The 19,335-nt window shown below is 37.8% G+C and overlaps 1 long non-coding RNA gene across 2 annotated transcripts; it reads left to right on the top strand.

The window, feature by feature from the left end:
- The first annotated feature begins 1,615 nt into the window (after positions 1 to 1,615).
- On the top strand, positions 1,616 to 17,880 carry LOC143682936 (uncharacterized). 2 transcript variants are annotated; one of them, XR_013175375.1, is made up of 3 exons: positions 1,616 to 1,955; positions 16,172 to 16,407; positions 17,409 to 17,880. It is a non-coding gene; the product is annotated as an uncharacterized LOC143682936 (long non-coding RNA). The 2 variants fall into 2 exon arrangements; XR_013175374.1 differs by lacking the exon at positions 1,616 to 1,955 and adding an exon at positions 11,980 to 12,061.
- Positions 17,881 to 19,335: the final 1,455 nt, after the last annotated feature.

The following is a 19,335-nucleotide window of genomic DNA, read 5'->3' as shown; positions in this document are numbered from 1 at the left end:
ATAAATAGGGATAGCCCCTTGCTATTTCTCAGGCACTGCTACAGGCGCCTGGGTGGTGGAGGTCAACAAGTCAACAAGTTCTGTCCTCAAGGAGCACCTGTTCCACAGCCAGCCGCCTCCCCGCCTCCTCTCGGTGGCCCTGGCCATCACCACACAGGCAGAAAAGGGCCCACCAGGAACACGTTGAATGTCACAGCCTTACAGCCTGAAGGTGACATTCCTGTGATATTCTACTTCGGGTAGAAACCCTTGGAAATAAGCTTTCAGATATGAGCTCATCAACCACATGTTCTCTGAAGGCTCTACAATAACTAAAGGTAACCCCTGAAGGGCACGTTCTTCTTCCTTCCCATTTCTGACGCTGTGAAAGACAAGCCCCTGCGGGGTTGCCACCTGTGGGATATGGGAGCACTGGCCCCCTGCCTCCACGCTCAGACGACAAGGCTTGTTCCTGCCATAAGGAAGCAACTGATTGATGGATGTCACCTTCCCCCCTGCTGACACCCTTATCTCTCTCAGCTTGGCGGTAACAGACACGACCCACTCCCTGCCAGCTGGTCTCTGGGTGCCGGGCCTGTCCTTCACTCTGTTTTCCCTCTCCATCTGTCCTCCCCTCCTCCTTCCCATTTCAGCCCATATGCCTACTGGCAGCAGCCACCATGTCTGTCTGTCAGTAGCTCTGTAATGAGACCAATTTATGAGGTCACGTAATCCTGACTCTTCGGGAAAGAAAAAAAGAAATCCCTCGCCCATTTACGGAGAGAAAACCACCTCCATGTCTAGTTCTCATGACTGTGGGAGGTCATGTGCTAACCACCAAAAAAGGAATTTAGAATTAATTTCAAGTGCTCTCTTTCCCACCAAATTTCTTTTAAAAACAGCCTCCTGTTTTGATTTCTTTGTGGATGCTCTTGGCTAGAAGTTGCAGTTGAAAAATAGTAACCTTTAAGGAGGAGACTAAAATCTGGAAACAAATTAGCTTATTCTGCCAATTAAGTGAAAGGCACCTCCACTCAACGGTGTCTGTGATATCAGCACAACCTCTCGCGAACTTGCAGAGGAAGTTTATACACAGGATTTCCAAAGGCCTGTCAGTAAGATTTGCATGTTTGTGTGGCACAGCAGAATTTTCCCCAGGAACATTCTGTGCCTTCAGCTGACTAGTGCAAATTAAATTCGGTGTCAGTTTTACCCAGAGGCTAAGAGTACCTCATTACATTTTATTGAATTCAAATAACTGCAATCAAAATATTTGTAAGCATAATGCAACCAGCGAGCCCTATTTTATGATAAAAGCTGTCAGCAGAAGTATATTACATTTCCTTCCTACAAAGCCTGGCACCTTCCCTAGATGCTGTGTTCAATAACTGTTAATTAATTATGATATGTGGATGTTGCTTTATGTTTAAGAAGAACAGATGAAAGTCAAAAACCAAAGTGAATTGAAGGCTTCCAGTACATCTGAACTTTGAGAGTTATCCTCGCAATATGGAATCTTGACCTGCTGGCGGTAAACTGTCTACCCGCTCAATGCAAAGTTCTTCCCCTCAGAATCCAGTGTGAAGTCACTGACTGCATCAGCCTGGAAAGCCTGAGGCTGCTTTTGGATTTAACACCTGAGGCTGCTGCTTTGACTAACACTGTGGTTTCATTGTGAATTGGGAATCTTGCTTGTCTCAGCACCATGCTATGTGCCAGCTATTTTCTCTAGGTTATTTCAATTAATATGCAATTGGAATTTAAAGGATTCAGTGAATCTTACATAGACACCTGGATTCTGGTCAACAGGAAATCTCAGGATTCCCTGTAACAGTTTGCAGCCCAGACCTTCGACTGGTTCTAGCTGGAGTCTTCCCCAGTGGTCTGCACGAACCAGCCTGGACTCAAGGACTCCTTGCTCCTCCTGCTGCTGAGTTGGAGTTGATTTCCTTTCTGATCTATCCGTGAACTAAAAGGTAAGCGGGGGAGGCAGTCTGCAAAGTGAATGCCAAACCTTGGCATGCCCACACGTCTTGACTTTTCAACTCAGCGTATTACTTATTTCATTTCTGTATTACTGACTCCAAGAAACACAGTTTCCTGTTGGCAAAGTCACTGCTCCCTTTCCAATAACTAAGCTTGTTGATGATGCCCTTGATCATATGCCCTCAGCAGCTGATAAGATTATCAGTCTTATCCAGAATTGTATAGCAGATGTGGTAGAAGTGTCACATGGCCTCAGCGTTCTAATCCCGTCTTTCCCAGCACATCCCTTTTCATTAGGAGCACTTGCTAATTTGCATATATGTAATATAAATATATTATTCAATATAATTATAATATAAATTTATACACTTAATTAAACTAGAACTGATATCTTCAAAGTCAGAGCCGTTTTCAGTTAACTAATATATTTGATAAGAAAATAATTAAATGTACTTTGTGTAAAGCTAAATATTTTGTTTCATTGTTAAAATATTAAGCTCAGCATATAAGTACACCTATCTTCTTTTTAACAATGAATACTACCAAGCTTTAAGATTTTTTTTTAATTTAAGAAACATCACCTAATATCCTTCATGTATGTCATTTTATTGACCCACATTTAAAGTGAGGCACTTGAGTTTGAATTTCCCGTGATGGTGATGGACCTGTTTGGATCTATTTATGTTCTTTTGCCTAATTTCTCCTAGGATGGGCATTTACAGAACAGCTGGCTGGGTTTGTTTTTCAGACCATAGCAGAAAACCAAATTTTATCAGCCTGAACTAGATTTCAAAGAAAAATACACAGCCTATTCTACTTGATGAGGTCTGAGTACAATCAGATCACATATTTTCAAATAAAAACGATACTCAGCTGAACCATAATTTAAGATTATTCATCTTTGTGTTATAAAGACTTCAGGAGAAAGCCTCTAGAAATAAACTGGTGACTAGAAGTTTAACAATGGATTTGCCTTTACACTTTCATCTGTAATTGAGAGGTTGGAGAAAATCAACCTGTAGGCTTTTGTGTCTAACGTAACCTACCTGAAGCATTTAGATCTATTTGTTCTAAATCTCATGACAATGAAAGTGGCTGGTGTTTCACTGAGCCCCTTCAGCTGCTCAGGCACTCCAATGAGGGAAAAGAAGGCATTCCAGACTGGTATTAGGAGAGCCCAGAGAGCGAGAGCGAGAGCGCGGGGTTCGTTTGTGAGAGTGAAAGCTGTTCAGTGCATCCGGAAAGGAACATGCTGGGGCTATTGGCTGAGAACTACCGTTAGAGACATTAGCAGAGGCCAGATCAAGAAGGTCAGCTATGCAGATCGCAGTTTACCCTGAGGGCCACGGCTGCAAAAAGAGGATCAACATGACAGTGTTACATTCCAGGAGGAAGCCTCCAGTGGCAGTAAGAAAAACAGATAAGAGGAGAAGGTTGGGGAGAGAATGGAGGTGGGACGTTAAGTGCACTAATAGTCCTGGCCAGACGTGTTGAGAGCCGGAAGCTGCAGGAATGGGGAAAGGAGACCCTTTGAAAGCTATGAAAGAGTTAGAATTATTAGGACCTGGTGACTGACTGGATCTTAGAAGAAGGAGGAAGCAAAGGGCCATCGGAGTATTTTGTGTAACTATGTTACTGTCCTGTGAAAAGCAGAAGGAACAGGTTTTGGGGAAAACAGCTAAGTTGATTTGAGACAGGCCGAATTGAGGTATCTTTAGTACATGGACAAAGAGAAGCTTAGTATGCAGTTGAAGCGCTGAAAGAGGAGTCTAGGATGAGATCTGGATTTGGAAGTTTCAAGGAGAGATAAATATTGAAACCAGAGAAGTAGGTTGCATTGTCCAGAGTTTCTTACCTTCTAACTATGAGTCAAAACAGGGCTCACCACATGCTTTCCTGAATGAGTTAGAAACCCTTTCTTCTGCTCATATTTCAGGTTTCATCCCTGAATTCCTGGGAAGGACATTCCATGCTGGGACCTGGGAGTTGAAACCAACCAAATTTCCTGAGGATAAAATTCCTCAGTGTGATTAAGAAAGTACCATCCAGGGTACCTGTCTTTTCTGGAGCCCCACTCCAAGAAAATCGCTCCTGCTGTTCGGTAGCCAGAAAATGTTTTTTAGTGGACTGGATGGGTCATGCTGCTGTGGGAAATGTTCCTAGCTGAGGAGAGTGTACCAGGCCAACTTCACCCGTGAAAGATTTCTCCGTACACTCTCTTCTGTGAATCTCATCTAAAATATTTATAGACCTTTCAGCAGTTATGGTTTATTTTTTCATCTATGCCTTTCTTCTCCTTCCCAGACAAGTAACTTGCAAGCCAGTGGACACCAGTGACTGTCACCCCCAGCTGATTATCACTCCCTTCATTCTATGGTTTCCTCACTTTCAGATGCACTGGTGGCCACTTTTAAGGGCTTAATGTCCCCTTTTCCACAAAACATACTATCAAAACAAAAATAATTTTGAAGAATTCCATCTTCACCCAGAGGATCCTGCCAGGTACAACCTGGGGTTGAGACTGTATGTACCCCAGAAAAGCATGTTCTTAAAATCCGTCCATTAATCCATCATCATGGGCATGAACCTATTGTAAATAGGATCTTCTGATAAGGCTACTTCAGTTAAGGTAAGGCCCTCCTCAATCAGGGTGTGTCTTAATCCTTTTACTGGTACCCTTTATAAACTGGTTGAATACTGGGAAAGAAAAAAAAAGCCATGAAAGTGAGAAGCTGAAAGCAACTCAACTTGGAAGAGAAGGAGAGAACAGCAGATGCCGCCATGTGCCTTGCCATTTGGCAAAGACCCAAGGGTCACAGGCAGCCAACCTTTGGGAAGAAAGCATTGAATTGAGGATGCCTTGTTTGGACACTTTTCTCAGCCTCAAAACTGTAAGCTAATAAATTCCCATTGTTAAAAGCTGTGGTAGTTAGGTTCAGTTGTCAACTTGGCCAATTGAAGATGTCTAGCTTTGTTGCTGTGGACATGAGGCAATGGCATGTGAAGCTTATCTGTTATTGATTGCATCTGCAGTCAGCTAGGAGGCATGCCTGCTGCAATGAATGATGTTTGACTTAATTGGCTAGATGCTTAAATGAGAGAGCTCAACACAGCACAGCCTAAGCAGCTCAGCATACCTCATCTCAGCACTCGCAGCTCAGCCCAGGCCTTTGGAGATGCAGAAAGGAATCACCCTGGGGAAAGATGGAACCCAGAGACCTGGAAAGAAGGCCAGCAGAGATCACCCTGTGCCTTCACATGTAAGAAAGAACCTCAGTTGAAAGTTAGCTGCCTTTCCTCTGAAGAACTATACATTTTTAGCTAAATAAATCCCCTTTAATTAAAAGCCAATCCATTTCTGGTGTGTTGTATTCTGGCAACCAGCAAACCAGACAGAAGCCAATTCATTTCATGATATCTGCTTTCAGAAGCCTAGCAAACTAAAACACCAGAGGTTTTACTCGATGGTTGCTTAAGGACACAGTGACCCAGAGCTGACCTTCAGGTTCTCAAGGTCTGCCTAGATCCAACCTCTTCTCAATGATGCTTTGATGCTAAATATCTAATTCCTGTTGGCAAGGACCCAAGTAGCACCTGTCCCCATTGCCATAGATCCCAAGGTTAGAGATGTAGCTTGATCCCTTCCTGAATTTATACCCAGTTCTTAGTTCCTTTTGTTCTTATTAGTTCCCATATCTTGGGATTGGAGCTTTGGATCTGTTCTTCAGCCCAGTTTTTCATGAAATCCTGGTGCCTTGCTTCTTGAAGATATACACTGCCCTTTAAGAACCTTCAATCTTCCTGTATTTTAGATATCAATGTGGTCAGAATCATACTGTTCAACAATAGACACTACTTTCAATGTTGGAGATTATGGAAAATTTGAACTTCACTACATCCTATTACTGCCAGCGACTTGTTCACCGAAAAGTCATTGGAAGTGACAGTGATGATCCAGATAGTGGAAGCTCCATTCCAGGAAGGTCTCTGAATGAAGATACTTGAAGCAGAGTTAACACATCTCAACTCCACCTGTTGTGAATAGATTTGCAGCATGAAGGAGGAATAGACCTCTGTTGTTTTAATCCACTGAGATTTTTGGATTTTATGTATCATAGTACAAACTAGCCTATCCTGATGAGTAAAATCACCTCCTGCTCCCTGCCTACTCCTACTATGTTGATGGACTATTTGTCATCTCTGATGCCGGCTGATTGCCAGTATGGAGCTGAAGTTTGCTGTGTTCAATGAATAGCTTGCTTTGCTTGCTTGGCAAAATCTCTGCACAGAAGATCAGACTTAGCATTAAGAAGAGTTTTCTTGAAATAGGAGCCACAAATACTGTAATCATAAATAGTAAGAAAGAAGATAAGGAAAAATTTTCCTTGAAAATAGGATTGAAATTGAATCAATCTGGACTTACTTAAGTTGATTCTGCCTGAAAGCAAGGGATGGACTGAAGTTAATTATAAATTAAAATTCTTCTACTTAACAGAGATCATGCTAAATTGTGAGTCTCCATTAGAATGATTTCTCTGGAAAAACAGTAAACAAAAAGTTTGCTAGATGTATTAAAAAAAGGTTGTGATATATTTAGTTGGATAATTAGTGTGGTGATGTTAAATATATAACTAATTGTAATGAAACAGACTAAATAACTATATTTGCATGCATGTTTCCCAGTTTGAGTCTTATGTATGCCAGAAAAGCCATGTCCTTTAATCCTGATTCAATGTTTTAGGGTTGAAACCCTTTTGATTGGATTACCTCCACAGAGATGGAGATACAGCACTCCCAGTTGTGATGTGACTTTTTGATTAGATTATCTCCAAGAAGATGTGGCACACCCAGTTGTGAATTTGGCCTTTTGGTTAGATGGAAGTGTGACTCTGCCCATTCAGAGTCTTGAGTAGATTACTGGAGTCCTTTAAAAGGAAACATTTTGGAGAAAGTTCCGCGATAATGAAGACACTTGGAGAACAGTTGCTTCAATCTGACAGAGACAAAGATGTGACAGTGAGAGAAGATGCCTAGATGTGGGCAGAACCCAGAAGATGTCACCATGTGCCTTTTGTTTCCTTTAAAAAGAAACAGTATTTATAATTTATTTTCAAAAATTCACCAATTTTAAGGTTTAATTCTAAGAATTTCATAAAAGCACATATTTTTGTGACTATCACCCAATAAAGGTAAAGAATATTTCCATTACCCCAAGAGTTCTATCATACCCCCTTTGCTATTAACATCCATCCTCCTTCTCTAACCAGTATTTTGGTTTCTATCGCCATATCTCAGCCTCACCTTTTCTAGGCCTTCAGGTGGAATCATATGGTTTCTAGTTTCTTGGAGCACCACAAACTGAATGGCTCAAAACATTAGAAATTTGTTGTCTGACAGTTCTGAAGGTTAAAAGTCTGAAGTCAAGGGACAAGCATTGCCAGCTCCCTCTGAAGTCGGTAGGGTTCTGGTGGTGCTTTGCAAGTACTCCATGGCACTTTTCGGTTTGTAGCATAACTCAAGATCTGCCTCCATCACATCTGTCTTCATTCTCTGTCTGACTCTGCCCAAGTTTCCTCTCCTCATAAGGACACCAGTCATGTTGGAATAGAACCCTACAAAGAGCAAAGATCACAGTTTTCAGAGAGGATCCCATACATAAGACCAATGGTTAGGACTTGAGCATCTCTTTTAGAGGAACACAACTCAATCTACAACATGAAGTATTTCCTATTTTGCATGGCTTCCTTCTCTCAACCTAAAATTTTTGAGATTTCTCAATGTTGTCAAGCGTACCTGTAGTCCGTTCATTTTTATTGACCAGTATTCCTTGTATGAATATACCGCAATCTGTTTATCCATTCACCTGCTGATGGACATTTGAGTTGGTTCCAGATTTCGGTTATTATGAATAAATACCTAGGAGTGGAATTACTGAGACAAAGGATATGGATAAAGTATTTGTTTAACTTTATAAGAAACTCTCAATTATTTTTCAAAGTGGCTGCACAATTGGATACTTCTGTCAAACAATATATGAATGTTGCAGCTCATTTTAGTATAATTTGCATTTTCCTGATGACTAATGATGTTGAACATTTTTTCAAGGCTTATTGGCCATTTGTGTGTGTGTGCATGTGTGTTTGCGTGTATAGCCTTTTCAGGTCTTTTGCCAATTTAAAAAGTTGTGTTGTTTGTCTTTTTTTAATAGGTTATAGGAATTTTCTCATATGTTCTAACTACATGTTCTTTTTCAGATACATCAACTGTAATTAATTTTTCCTAGTCTATGTATTACTTTTGCATTTCCTTAATGGTGTCTTTTGAAATGCAAAAAAATTTAAATTAGATGAAATCCAATTTATCATTATTTTTCTTTTACAGTTATCTATTCCAGTACCATTTGTTAAAAAAAGAAAAACATGATTTTCTCATTGAATTATCTTGGTATTTTTTTTCAAAATCAGTCTAATACATATATATATATATATTTATATACATGCCTCTATTTTTAGACTCTTTATTCTGTTTCATTGCTCTGTTTGTCCATTCCCGTGCCAATGCCATACTGTCTTAATAAGTTTCCTCTATAGCCCTCCTTGAATTCAGATGGTGTAAATCTTCCAACTTTGTTCTTCTTCCAAATTGAATCATATAATGTAGGTCCTTTGCATTTCCATTTACGTTTTTCGTCAGTTTATCAATTTCTAAAAAAAGCTCACTGGGATTTTGGTGAGAAATGCATTAAATTCACAGATCATGTTGGGAAGAATTGACTTAGTAATATTGAGTCATTTATTGCATAATTATATTTTAACTCTCCATTTAGTTAAAACTGCTTGAGTTTTTCTTAGCAGTTTTTTATATAAAGTAGTGTGCAAAATTTTATGCCAATATATTTGGCAACTTTGATAAAATGGGCAAATTCCAGGGGAAAAATAATGCTGCCTTCAAAAACAGACACCAAAAGAAATAAAAAAAATGTAAATAGCCCTATCACTAGAAAAGACATAGATTTCATAATCATGAAGTCTCTCCTACAGAACTGCTCACAGGTCATTGACAGCTCTCTATTAAATGTCTGCCATATTTCACCAGTGAATCCATCTAAGTTGAGAGATTTCTTTTTTTTTCTTTTTTTATTAATTAAAAAAATTAACAACAAAAATATTAATTATCATTCCATTCTACACATAGAATCAGCAATTCTCAATATCATCACATAGTTGCATATTCATCATTTCTTAGAATATTTGCATCGATTTAGAAAAAGGAATAAAAAAGACAACAGAAAAAGAAATAAAACGATAATACAGAAAAAAAAGATTGTACATGCCATACCCCTTACCCCTCGCTTTCATTTACCACTAGCATTTCAAATTAATTTATTTTAACATTTGTTCCCCCCTATTATTTATTTTTATTCCATATGTTCTACTCTTCTGTTGATATAGTAGCTAAAAGGAGCATCAGACATAAGGTTTTCACATTCACAGGGTCTCATTGTGAAAGCTATATTATTGTTTAATCATCATCAAGAAACATGGCTACTGGAACACAGCTCTACATTTTCAGGCAGTTCCCTCCAGCCTCTCCACTACGTCTTGAACAACAAGGTGATATCTACTTAATGCATAAGAATAACCTCCAGGATAACCTCTCAACTCTATTTGGAATCTCTCAGCCATTGACACTTTGTCTCATTTCACTCTTCCCCCTTTTGGTCGAGAAGGTTCTCTCAATCCCTTGATGTTAATTCTCAGCTCATTCTAGGGTTTTTCTTAGTCCCTTGATGCTGAGTCTCACCTCATTCCAGGATCTCTGTCCCACATTGCCAGGAAGGTCCACACCCCTGCGAGTCATGTCCCACGCAGAGAGGGGGAGGGTGGTGAGACTGCTCGTCGTGTTGACTGGAGAGAGAGGCCACATCTGAGCAACAAAAGAGGCTCCCTTGGGGGTGACTCTTAGGCCTAGATTTTAAGTAGACTTGACCTAACCTTTGTGGGGTTAAGTTTCATGTGAACAAACCCCAAGACTGGGGGCTGAGCCTATAGCTTTGTTTGTCCACACTGCTTGTGAGAATATCAAGAATTCAACTTGGGGAAGTTGAATTTCTCCCTGTTCTCACCATTCCCCAAAGGGGGCTTTGCAAATACTTTTCCACTCACTGATCGAATCACTCTGGGATTCATCGGGGCATCACTCTGGACAAACCAACAAAATCTCATGTGCTACCTGAGATTCCAAGTACTTATGACATTCAATCAAACTATCTACATGAGTTATATTAGGAAATGCACTAGTCAAAATATAAATTTTGTAACAAATAAACATTTTTTGCTTTAGTCTCACACATAAGATTACATTTTAAAATATTAATTACCATCTATTTTCAGCACCCAGGAATAATGACATTCCTTTTTTCTTCCTCATGCAAAAACATTTTTTAAAATTTGTACATTGTACATTTCACTATTATTGTACACTCTAGGCATTCCTAGATTATACCATCTCAATCTTTAACATCTATCTTTCTTTCTGATTTCCTTTATGTCCCCAGCCCTCCTCCCTCTATCATTCTCACATGCAGCTTCATTCAGTGTTTTAACATAATTGTATTACAGTTAGGTAGTATTGTGCTGTCCATTTCTGAGTTTTTGTATCCAGTCCTGTTGCACAGTCAGTATCCCTTCAGCTCCAATTACCCAGTATCTTACCCTATTTCTATCTCCTGATGGTCTCTGTTATCAACGAAATATTCCAAGTTTATTCACTAATGTCAGTTCATATCAGTGAGACCATACAGTATTTGTCCTTTAGTTTTTGACTAGTCTCACTCAGCATAATGTTCTCAAGGTCCATCCATGTTGTTACATACTCCATAAGTTTATTCTGTCTTAAAGCTGCATAATATTCCATCATATGTATATACCACAGTTTGTTTAGCCACTCGTCTGTTGATGGACATTTTGGCTGTTTCTATCTCCTTGCAATTGTAAATAATGCTGCTATAAACATTGGTGTGCAAATGTCCGTTTGTGTCTTTGCCCTTATGTCCTCTGAGTAGATACCTAGCAATGATATTGCTGAGTCATATGGCAATTCTATAATCAGCTTTTTGAGGAACCGCCAAACTGCTTTCCACAGTGGTTGCACCATTTGACATTCCCACCAACAGTGAATATGTGTGCTTCTTTCTCCGCATCCTCTCCAGCACTTGTCATTTTCTATTTTGTTGATAATGGCCATTCTGGTGGGTGTGAGATGAGATCTCATTGTGGTTTTGATTCGCATTTTTCTAATGGCCAGGGACATTGAGCATCTCTTCATGTGCCTTTTCGCTATTTGCATTTCCTCTTCTGAGAAGTGTCTGTTCATGTCTTTTTCCCATTTTGTAACTGGATTGGCTGTCTTTTTGTTGTTGAGTTGAACAATCTCTTTATAAATTCTGGATACTAGACCTTTATCTGACGTGTCATTTCCATATATTGTCTCCCATTGTGTAGACTGTCTTTTTACTTTCTTGGTGAAGTTCTTTGATGCATAAAAGTGTTTAATTTTGAGGCGTTCCCATTTCTTTCTTTCTTTCTTTAGTGCTATTGCTTCCGGTATAAGATCTATAAAACCACCTCCAATTATCAGATTTATAAGATATTTCCCTACATTTTCCTCTAACTGTTTTATGGTCTTAGATCTGTTGTTTAGATCTTTGATCAATTTTGAGTTAACTTTTGTATAGGGTGTGAGATATGGATCTTTTTTCATTCTTTTGCATATGGATATCCAGTTCTCTAGGGACCATTTATTGAAGAGACTGTTCTGTCCCAAGTGAGTTGGCTTGACTACCTTATCAAAGATCAAATGTCCATAGATGAGAGGGTCTATATCTGAACACTCTATTCAATTCCATTGGTCAATATATCCATCTTTATGCCAGTACCATGTTGTTTTGACCACTATGACTTCATAATATGCCTTAAAGTCAGGCAGCGTGAGACCGCCAGCTTTGTTTTTTTTTTTCCCTCAAGATACTTTTAGCAATTTGGGGCACCCTGCCCTTCCAGATAAATTTGCTTATTGGTTTTTCTATTTCTGAAAAGTAAGTGGTTGGGATTTTGATTGGTATTGCATTGAATCTGTAAATCAATTTAGGTAGAATTGACATCTTAACTATATTTAGTCTTCCAATCCATGAACACAGTATGCCCTTCCATCTATTTAGGTCTTCTGTGATTTCTTTTAGCAGTTTCTTGTAGTTTTCTTTGTATAGGTCTTTTGTCTCTTTAGTTAAATTTATTGCTAAGTATTTTATTTTTTTAGTTGCAATTGTAGATGGAATTCGTTCCTTGATTTCCCCCTCAGATTTTTCATTACTAGTGTATAGAAACACTACAGATTTTTGAATGTTGATCTTGTAACCTGCTAGTTTGCTGTACTCATTTATTAGCTCTAGTAGTTTTGCTGTGGATTTTTGGGGTTTTTTTTACATATAGTATCATATCATCTGCAAACAGTGAGAGTTTTACTTCTTCCTTTCTAATTTTGATGCCTTGTATTTCTTTTTCTTGTCTAATTGCTCTGGCTAGAACTTCCAACACAATGTTAAATAACAGTGCTGATAGTGGACATCCTTGTATTGTTCCTGATCTTAAGGGGAAAGTTTTCAGTTTTTCCCCATTGAGGATGATATTAGCTGTGGGTTTTTCTTATATTCCCTTTATCATTTTAAGGAAGTTCCCTTGTATTCCTATCCTTTGAAGTGTTTTCAACAGGAAAGGATGTTGAATCTTGTCAAATGCCTTCTCTGCATCAACTGAGATGATCATGTGATTTTTCTACTTTGATTTGTTGATGTAGTGTATTACATTAATTGATTTTCTTATGTTGAACCATCCTTGCATATCTGGGATGAATCCTACTTGGTCATGATGTATAATTCTTTTAATGTGTTGCTGGATTCAATTTGCTAGAATTTTGTTGAGGATTTTTGCATCTATATTCATTAGAGAGGTTGGTCTGTAGTTTTCTTTTTTTGTAATATCTTTGCCTGGTTTTGGTATGAGGGTGATGTTGGCTTCATAGAATGAATTAGGTAGCTTTCCCTCCACTTCAATATTTTTGAAGAGTTTGAGCAGGATTGGTACTAATTCTTTCTGGAATGTTTGGTAGAATTCACATGTGAAGCTGTCTGGTCCTGGACTTTTCTTTTTGGGAAGGTTTTTAATGACAGATTCAATTTCTTTACTTGTAATTGGTTTGTTGAGGTCATCTATTTCTTCTTGAGTCAAAGTTGGTTGTTCATGTCTTTCTAGGAAGTTGTCCATTTCATCTACATTGTTGTATTTATTAGCATAAAGTTGTTCATAGTATCCTGTTATTACCTCCTTTATTTCTGTGGGGTCAGTGGTTATGTCTCCTCTTCCATTTCTGATCTTATTTATTTGCATCCTCTCTCTTCTTCTTTTTGTCAATCTTGCTAAGGGCCCATCAATCTTATTGATTTTCTCATAGAACTAACTTCTGGTTTTATTGATTTTCTCAATTGTTTTCATGCTCTCAATTTCATTTATTTCTACTCTGATCCTTGTTATTTCTTTCCTTTTGCTTGCTTTGGGGTTAGTTTGCTGTTCTTTTTCCAGTTCTTCCAAGTGGACAGTTAATTCCTGTATTTTTGCCTTTTCTTCTTTTCTGATATAGGCATTTAGGGCAATAAATTTCCCTCTTAGCACTGCCTTTGCTGCACCCCATAAGTTTTGATATGTTGTGTTTTCATTTTCATTTGCATTGAGATGTTTACTGATTTCTCTTGTCATTTCTTCCTTGACCCACTCGTTGTTTAAGAGTGTGTTGTTGAGCCTCCACATATTTGTGAATTTTCTGGTGCTCTGCCTATTATTGATTTCCAACTTCATTCCTTTATGATCTGAGAAAGTGTTTTGTATGATTTCAATCTTTTTAAATTTGTTGAGACTTGCTTTGTGACCTAGCATATGGTCTATCTTTGAGAATGATCTATGAGCACTTGAGAAAAAAGTGTATCCTGCTGTTGTGAGGTGTAATGTCCTATAAATGTCTGTTAAGTCTAGCTCATTTATTGTAATATTCAAATTCTCTGTTTTTTTATTGATCCTCTGTCTAGATGTTCTGTCCATTGATGAGAGTGGGGAATTGAAGTCTCCAACTATTATGGTAGATGTGTCTATTTCCCTTTTCAGTGTTTGCAGTATTTGCCTCATGTATTTTGGGGCATTCTGGTTCGGTGCATAAATATTTATGATTGTTATGTCTTCATGTTCAATTGTTCCTTTTATTAGTACATAGTATCCTTCTTTGTCTCTTTTAACTGTTTTACATTTGAAGTCTAATTTGTTGGATATTAGTATAGCTACTCCTGCTCTTTTCTGATTGTTATTTGCATGAAATATCTTTTCCCGACCTTTCACTTTCAACCTGTGTTTATCTTTGGGTCTAAGATGTGTTTCCTGTAGACAGCATATAGAAGGATCCTGTTTTTTAATCCATTCTGCCAGTCTATGTCTCTTTTGATTGGGGTATTCATTCCATTAACATTTAGTGTTATTACTGTTTGGGTAGTACTTTCCTCTACCATTTTGCCTTTTGTATTTTATATGTCATATCTAATTTTCCTTCTTTCTACACTCTTTTCCACACCTCTTTCTTTTGTGTTTTTGTATCTGTCTCTAGTGCTCCCTTTAGTATTTCTTGCAGAGCTAGTCTCTTGGTCACAAATTCTCTTGATTTTTTTTTTGAGTTGAGAGATTTCTTGATGAGAAGAATTTTAATTATGAAGTCAAGCCCTTTAATGACTTTAGGGCTATTTGAATTCTATTTCTTTTGGAATCAGTTTTGGTAGATTTTGTTTTATGTTATTGTCCATTTTTAAAAAATTGTTATATTTATTAGCACAAACTTCATCAAAACATCCCATTATCCTTTTAATATCTTTAGGACCCATTATGATGTATGCACTTTTATTAATGATATTGGTAATTTTTTCTTTGATCAGTATGACTTGGATTTCTGTTCTTTTTATTCTTTTTCTTCTACTAACTCTCCTTCTAACTTTTTGCGGTAGAAGCTTAGCTATTTATTTAATGATTGCTTCTTATCTAATATGTTCCAATATGTTATCTAATATGCTTCATATTACATAAAGCTTTATTGTTAGGATTGTAATAAAATTGGCCTGCTTTATCTCTGTTAATACTGTTACCTTGAGACTAATTTGCCCTTTTTCTCAGAATACCCTGGTGTTGGAGGCCAGAAATCTGTACTTTTAAAACATTTTATTTAAAAATTTCCAAAATTTATAAACCCTTTATACCAAGTTAGCAACAACTCCCTCTCTCCATTCCCCCATTCCTTGGAAATCTCTAATCTACTTTCTGCCTCTATGAATTTGATATTTCTAGATATTTCATATAAATGTAATCAAACAGTATCTGTCTATATATGTCTTGCTTATTTCACTTAGCATAATGTTTTCAAGGTTCATCCATATTGCAACATGTTTCAAAATTTATTCCTTCTTATGGCTGAATAATATTCCATTGTATGTAGGTACCATATTTTGTTTCTCCATTCTTCTGTTGATGGATACTAAAGTTGTTTCTGGCTTTCGGCTACTGCAAATAATGTTGCTATGAACATTGATGTACAAGTACTTGTGTGAGTCTCTGTTTTCAAATTCTTTGGATATATTCCTAGGTTTTGGATTGCTGGGTCATATGGTAATTCTATACTTAACTCTTTGGGAAAAAAAAAAGCCATACTGCATTCTGCAGTAGCCACACCATTTTATATTCCTACCAACAATGCACAAATGTTCCAAATTCTCCCCATTCTCTCCAATCTGGTTGTGTTTATTTGTGTGTGTGTGTGTGTGTGTGTGTGTGTGTGTGTGTTAATAATAACCATCCTTGTGGGTATAAAGTTGAATCTCATTGTTTTCTCAACTTTTTCTTTTGATTTGCACTTTCCTAATGGCTAATGATATTGAAAATATTTTCATTGGCCATTATTGGTCATTTGTGTATCTTTTTTGAAAAAAATGTCTTTTCAAGTACTTTATGTATTTTTATCGACTTGTTCATCGTTCTGTTATTGAGCTGTACGAGTTGGCTATCTATTGTAAACATTAAACCCTTACAAGATATATGATTTGTGACTATTTTCTCCCATTCTGTAGGTTGTCTTTTCACTTTATGGATAATGTCCTTTGATGCAAAAGTGTTTTAATTTTTATGAAGTCAAATTTATCCTGGATCTTCCAGACTGGCCTCTAGTTGCAACCCCGTATTTTTAGAGAATAAATTTCCTCTACCCACTCTGACCCAACCAGCCACCAACAGGACGTGGGCTGCCCTGTCACAGCTGCCACTTTTCCTGCAAGCATGGTCATGAGACTGCCCAATTTTACCAAAGGTAAAACAGTTCTTACTATTTTCTTACTCTTAGTGTCCTATTCTGAAAATTGGAAATTTTCATCCAAGAACAGTTTTTCTGCCCTATTCTCTCTCTTCTTCTGGGATGTGTAGATTGACTCCTAATATTGTTCAATATTGCATCAAAAACTATTACATTTTTTATTCCTCTTTGCTTTACTTCAGCTTAGATGATTGCCATTGACTTCTCTTCAACCCAGTCATCTTTTCTTTTATGTTGAATCTATTGTCAATCCTGTCCAGTGAATTTTATATTTCACATTATTTTATTTCTTGTTCCAGAATTTCCATTTGGTTATTACTTCCAGTCTCTACAAAACTCTCTAAAATCTCCAAATATCCATCTCTTCACCATTAACTGCATCTAATCTAGCAGATTCTTTAGTATATTTATCAGGGTTGTTTTAAATTCCTTTTTTGATTTCAACATTTGCAGGACTCTTTCTATTGGTTAACTTTTCCCTTGAGTATGAATCATATTTTCAAACTTCTTTGCATGAAGTCTAATATTTTATTATATGTTGTATGCTGTGTCTAAAAGAGCAGTAACTACAATATATGAAAAGATATTATATACATGCACACACAGGTATTGTGTTGTTTTATTTTATATCACATCATATTACATTGCAATACTATAGTACATATTATATATTTCCTCAATAAAGAACACCATTTCTTCTGTAAGCCAAATAGATTGAGAGGTTGATCAATTTGATATAATCATGAATTTAGCTAGTGTTTAGAAATTTTTTACTTTAATCCCTCCAACAAGACCATAGAATTCAAGCACTACAAGTCTAAGGGGCTGTCTCTTTGCTTTTCGTTCACATTCCAACTTCACACACAGCCATTGGGCTTATTGTCATTGATCTTATCAGATGTTGAATCAAGTTGGGTTTTGGTTGCAAATTCAGTTAGACTCAGTTTTCCTCTAACATCAGATGTTTTGAAAGACCTTTTTCTGACCTCTCTTCCCAGGACTGCACCAGGACCAAACTGCCAAGCTGACAGACCACAAATCTGAAAGACCTTGAGCCGCTTGATCTCTAAACTGCAATACTGCAAGACTATTAAATCTGGAGATTGGTAGATTTCAAAGACTATTAGACCTCAAATATGAAACTTCAAGGCTTTGTACTATGAGACTTTGAGACTAGATTGCAACACTTTGAGATTTTGTGACTGCAAAAGTCTGAGGCTGTGAGAATTTAAAACTGTGAGCATGTGTTCCTGGAGAGTGTGAAACCATCAGACAGTGAAACTTTGAGACCACAAACTTTTCATATCACAAGACTTTGAAACTTTAAGACAGCAAGTCTGCGCAATTATCAAGACTGCAAAGCTGAATGATTTCTGGATTCAGGGCTTCTGCAGATTTGAACCCAATATTCAGGCTCATAGGTTTGGGATAATTTTGTCTGATTTCTCCTCATGAACAAAATCACCATTCTCTGGCAGACTTCCTTTTTTTTTAAACTTATTTATTTTTTATTTGTGGTACATAACCACATACAAACACAAACATTCTTATCATATGATCATTCCATTCTTGTTATATAATCAATAACTCACACTGTCACCACATAGTTGCATATTCATCGTCATGATTTCTTAGAACATCTGCATCGATTCAGAAAAAGCAATAAAAAGAAAACAGAAAAAAATTCATACATACCATACCCGTTACCCCTCCCCTTCACCAATCACCAGCATTTCAATCTACTATATTTATTTTAACATTTGTTCCCCCTAATATTTATTTATTTTTACTCCATATGTTTTACTTGTCTGTCGATAAGGTAAACAAAAGGAGCATCAGACACAAATCTCTCTCAATCACACAGTCACACTGTGACAGCCATATCATCATACAATTATCTTCAAGAAACATGGCCACTGGAGCACAGCTCCACATTTTCAGGCAGTTCCCTCCAGCCTCTCCATTACACCTTAACTAAACAGGTGATATCTATTTAATGCATAAGAATAACCTCCAGGATAACCTCTTGACTCTGTTTAGAATCTCTCAGTCACTGACACTTTATTTTGTCTCATTTCTCTCTTCCCCCTTTTGGTCGAGAAGGTTTTCTCAATCCCTTGATATTGAGTCCCAGCTTATTCTAGGATTTCTGTCCCAAGTTGCCAGGAAGGTCCACACCCCTGGGAGTCATGTCCCACGTAGAGAGGGGAAGGTCAGCGAGTTTGCTTGTCATGTTGGCTGAGAGGAAGAGACCACATCTAAGCAGAAGAGGTTCTCTCAGGGGTGACTCTTAGATGGCAGGCTTGCTTTTTCACTTCTGATTTCAGCAATCTTCTTTTGTCTGCTCACTTAGGAAGGACTCATCCCTCTGAAGTTTTTACTAAACTTTAATAGATCTTTAGTCGTTTTAGATTTCTTTGTGTACACAGTGATTTTTTGTTCTTTAGGCAGCAGTGACAGTCTTTTGAACCTAACTGGAAGCAGGGCTCTACTAGAGCTACTTGAACAGGTGCAAGAAATGGGAAAATGTGTCAGCTTTGAGTTGCTCCTCCAGATCCATTCTCCTTTCACCCACCTGCTGTGTTCCTCTGCCCTTTGGCTTTAGTTAGGATCAGCCAGTGAAGAGCACTGACAGGATACAGGAGGGAAGGAGGAACAAGTCAGAGTCCTTTTTCACCTGGCTCTCTCCCTACTGAGCTGCCAAAAGATAGGTGAGTTCCGCAAATATTACAATTGCTGTCAGGTATCCCTTTCAGCGTTGCTCTCTCTGTCTGCCCCAAGGAGCAGCTCCATTCCTTACCTATGGGTTGTAAGAATGATCTGCTGTTACTGACCCTGGGGACCTATGCTCTCTCTTGTAGTCAACTATGTCCTAAAGCCCACTCTTGTAAATATCTGGTTATCCAACTTGCCTCACTCTACCCA

This window comes from Tamandua tetradactyla, chromosome 5 (genome assembly GCF_023851605.1).
Source record: "Tamandua tetradactyla isolate mTamTet1 chromosome 5, mTamTet1.pri, whole genome shotgun sequence".
NCBI classification, from domain to species: domain Eukaryota; kingdom Metazoa; phylum Chordata; class Mammalia; order Pilosa; family Myrmecophagidae; genus Tamandua; species Tamandua tetradactyla.
The sequence above is the reverse complement of the archived record's forward strand: the minus strand, read 5'-3'. Positions and strand labels throughout refer to the sequence as shown.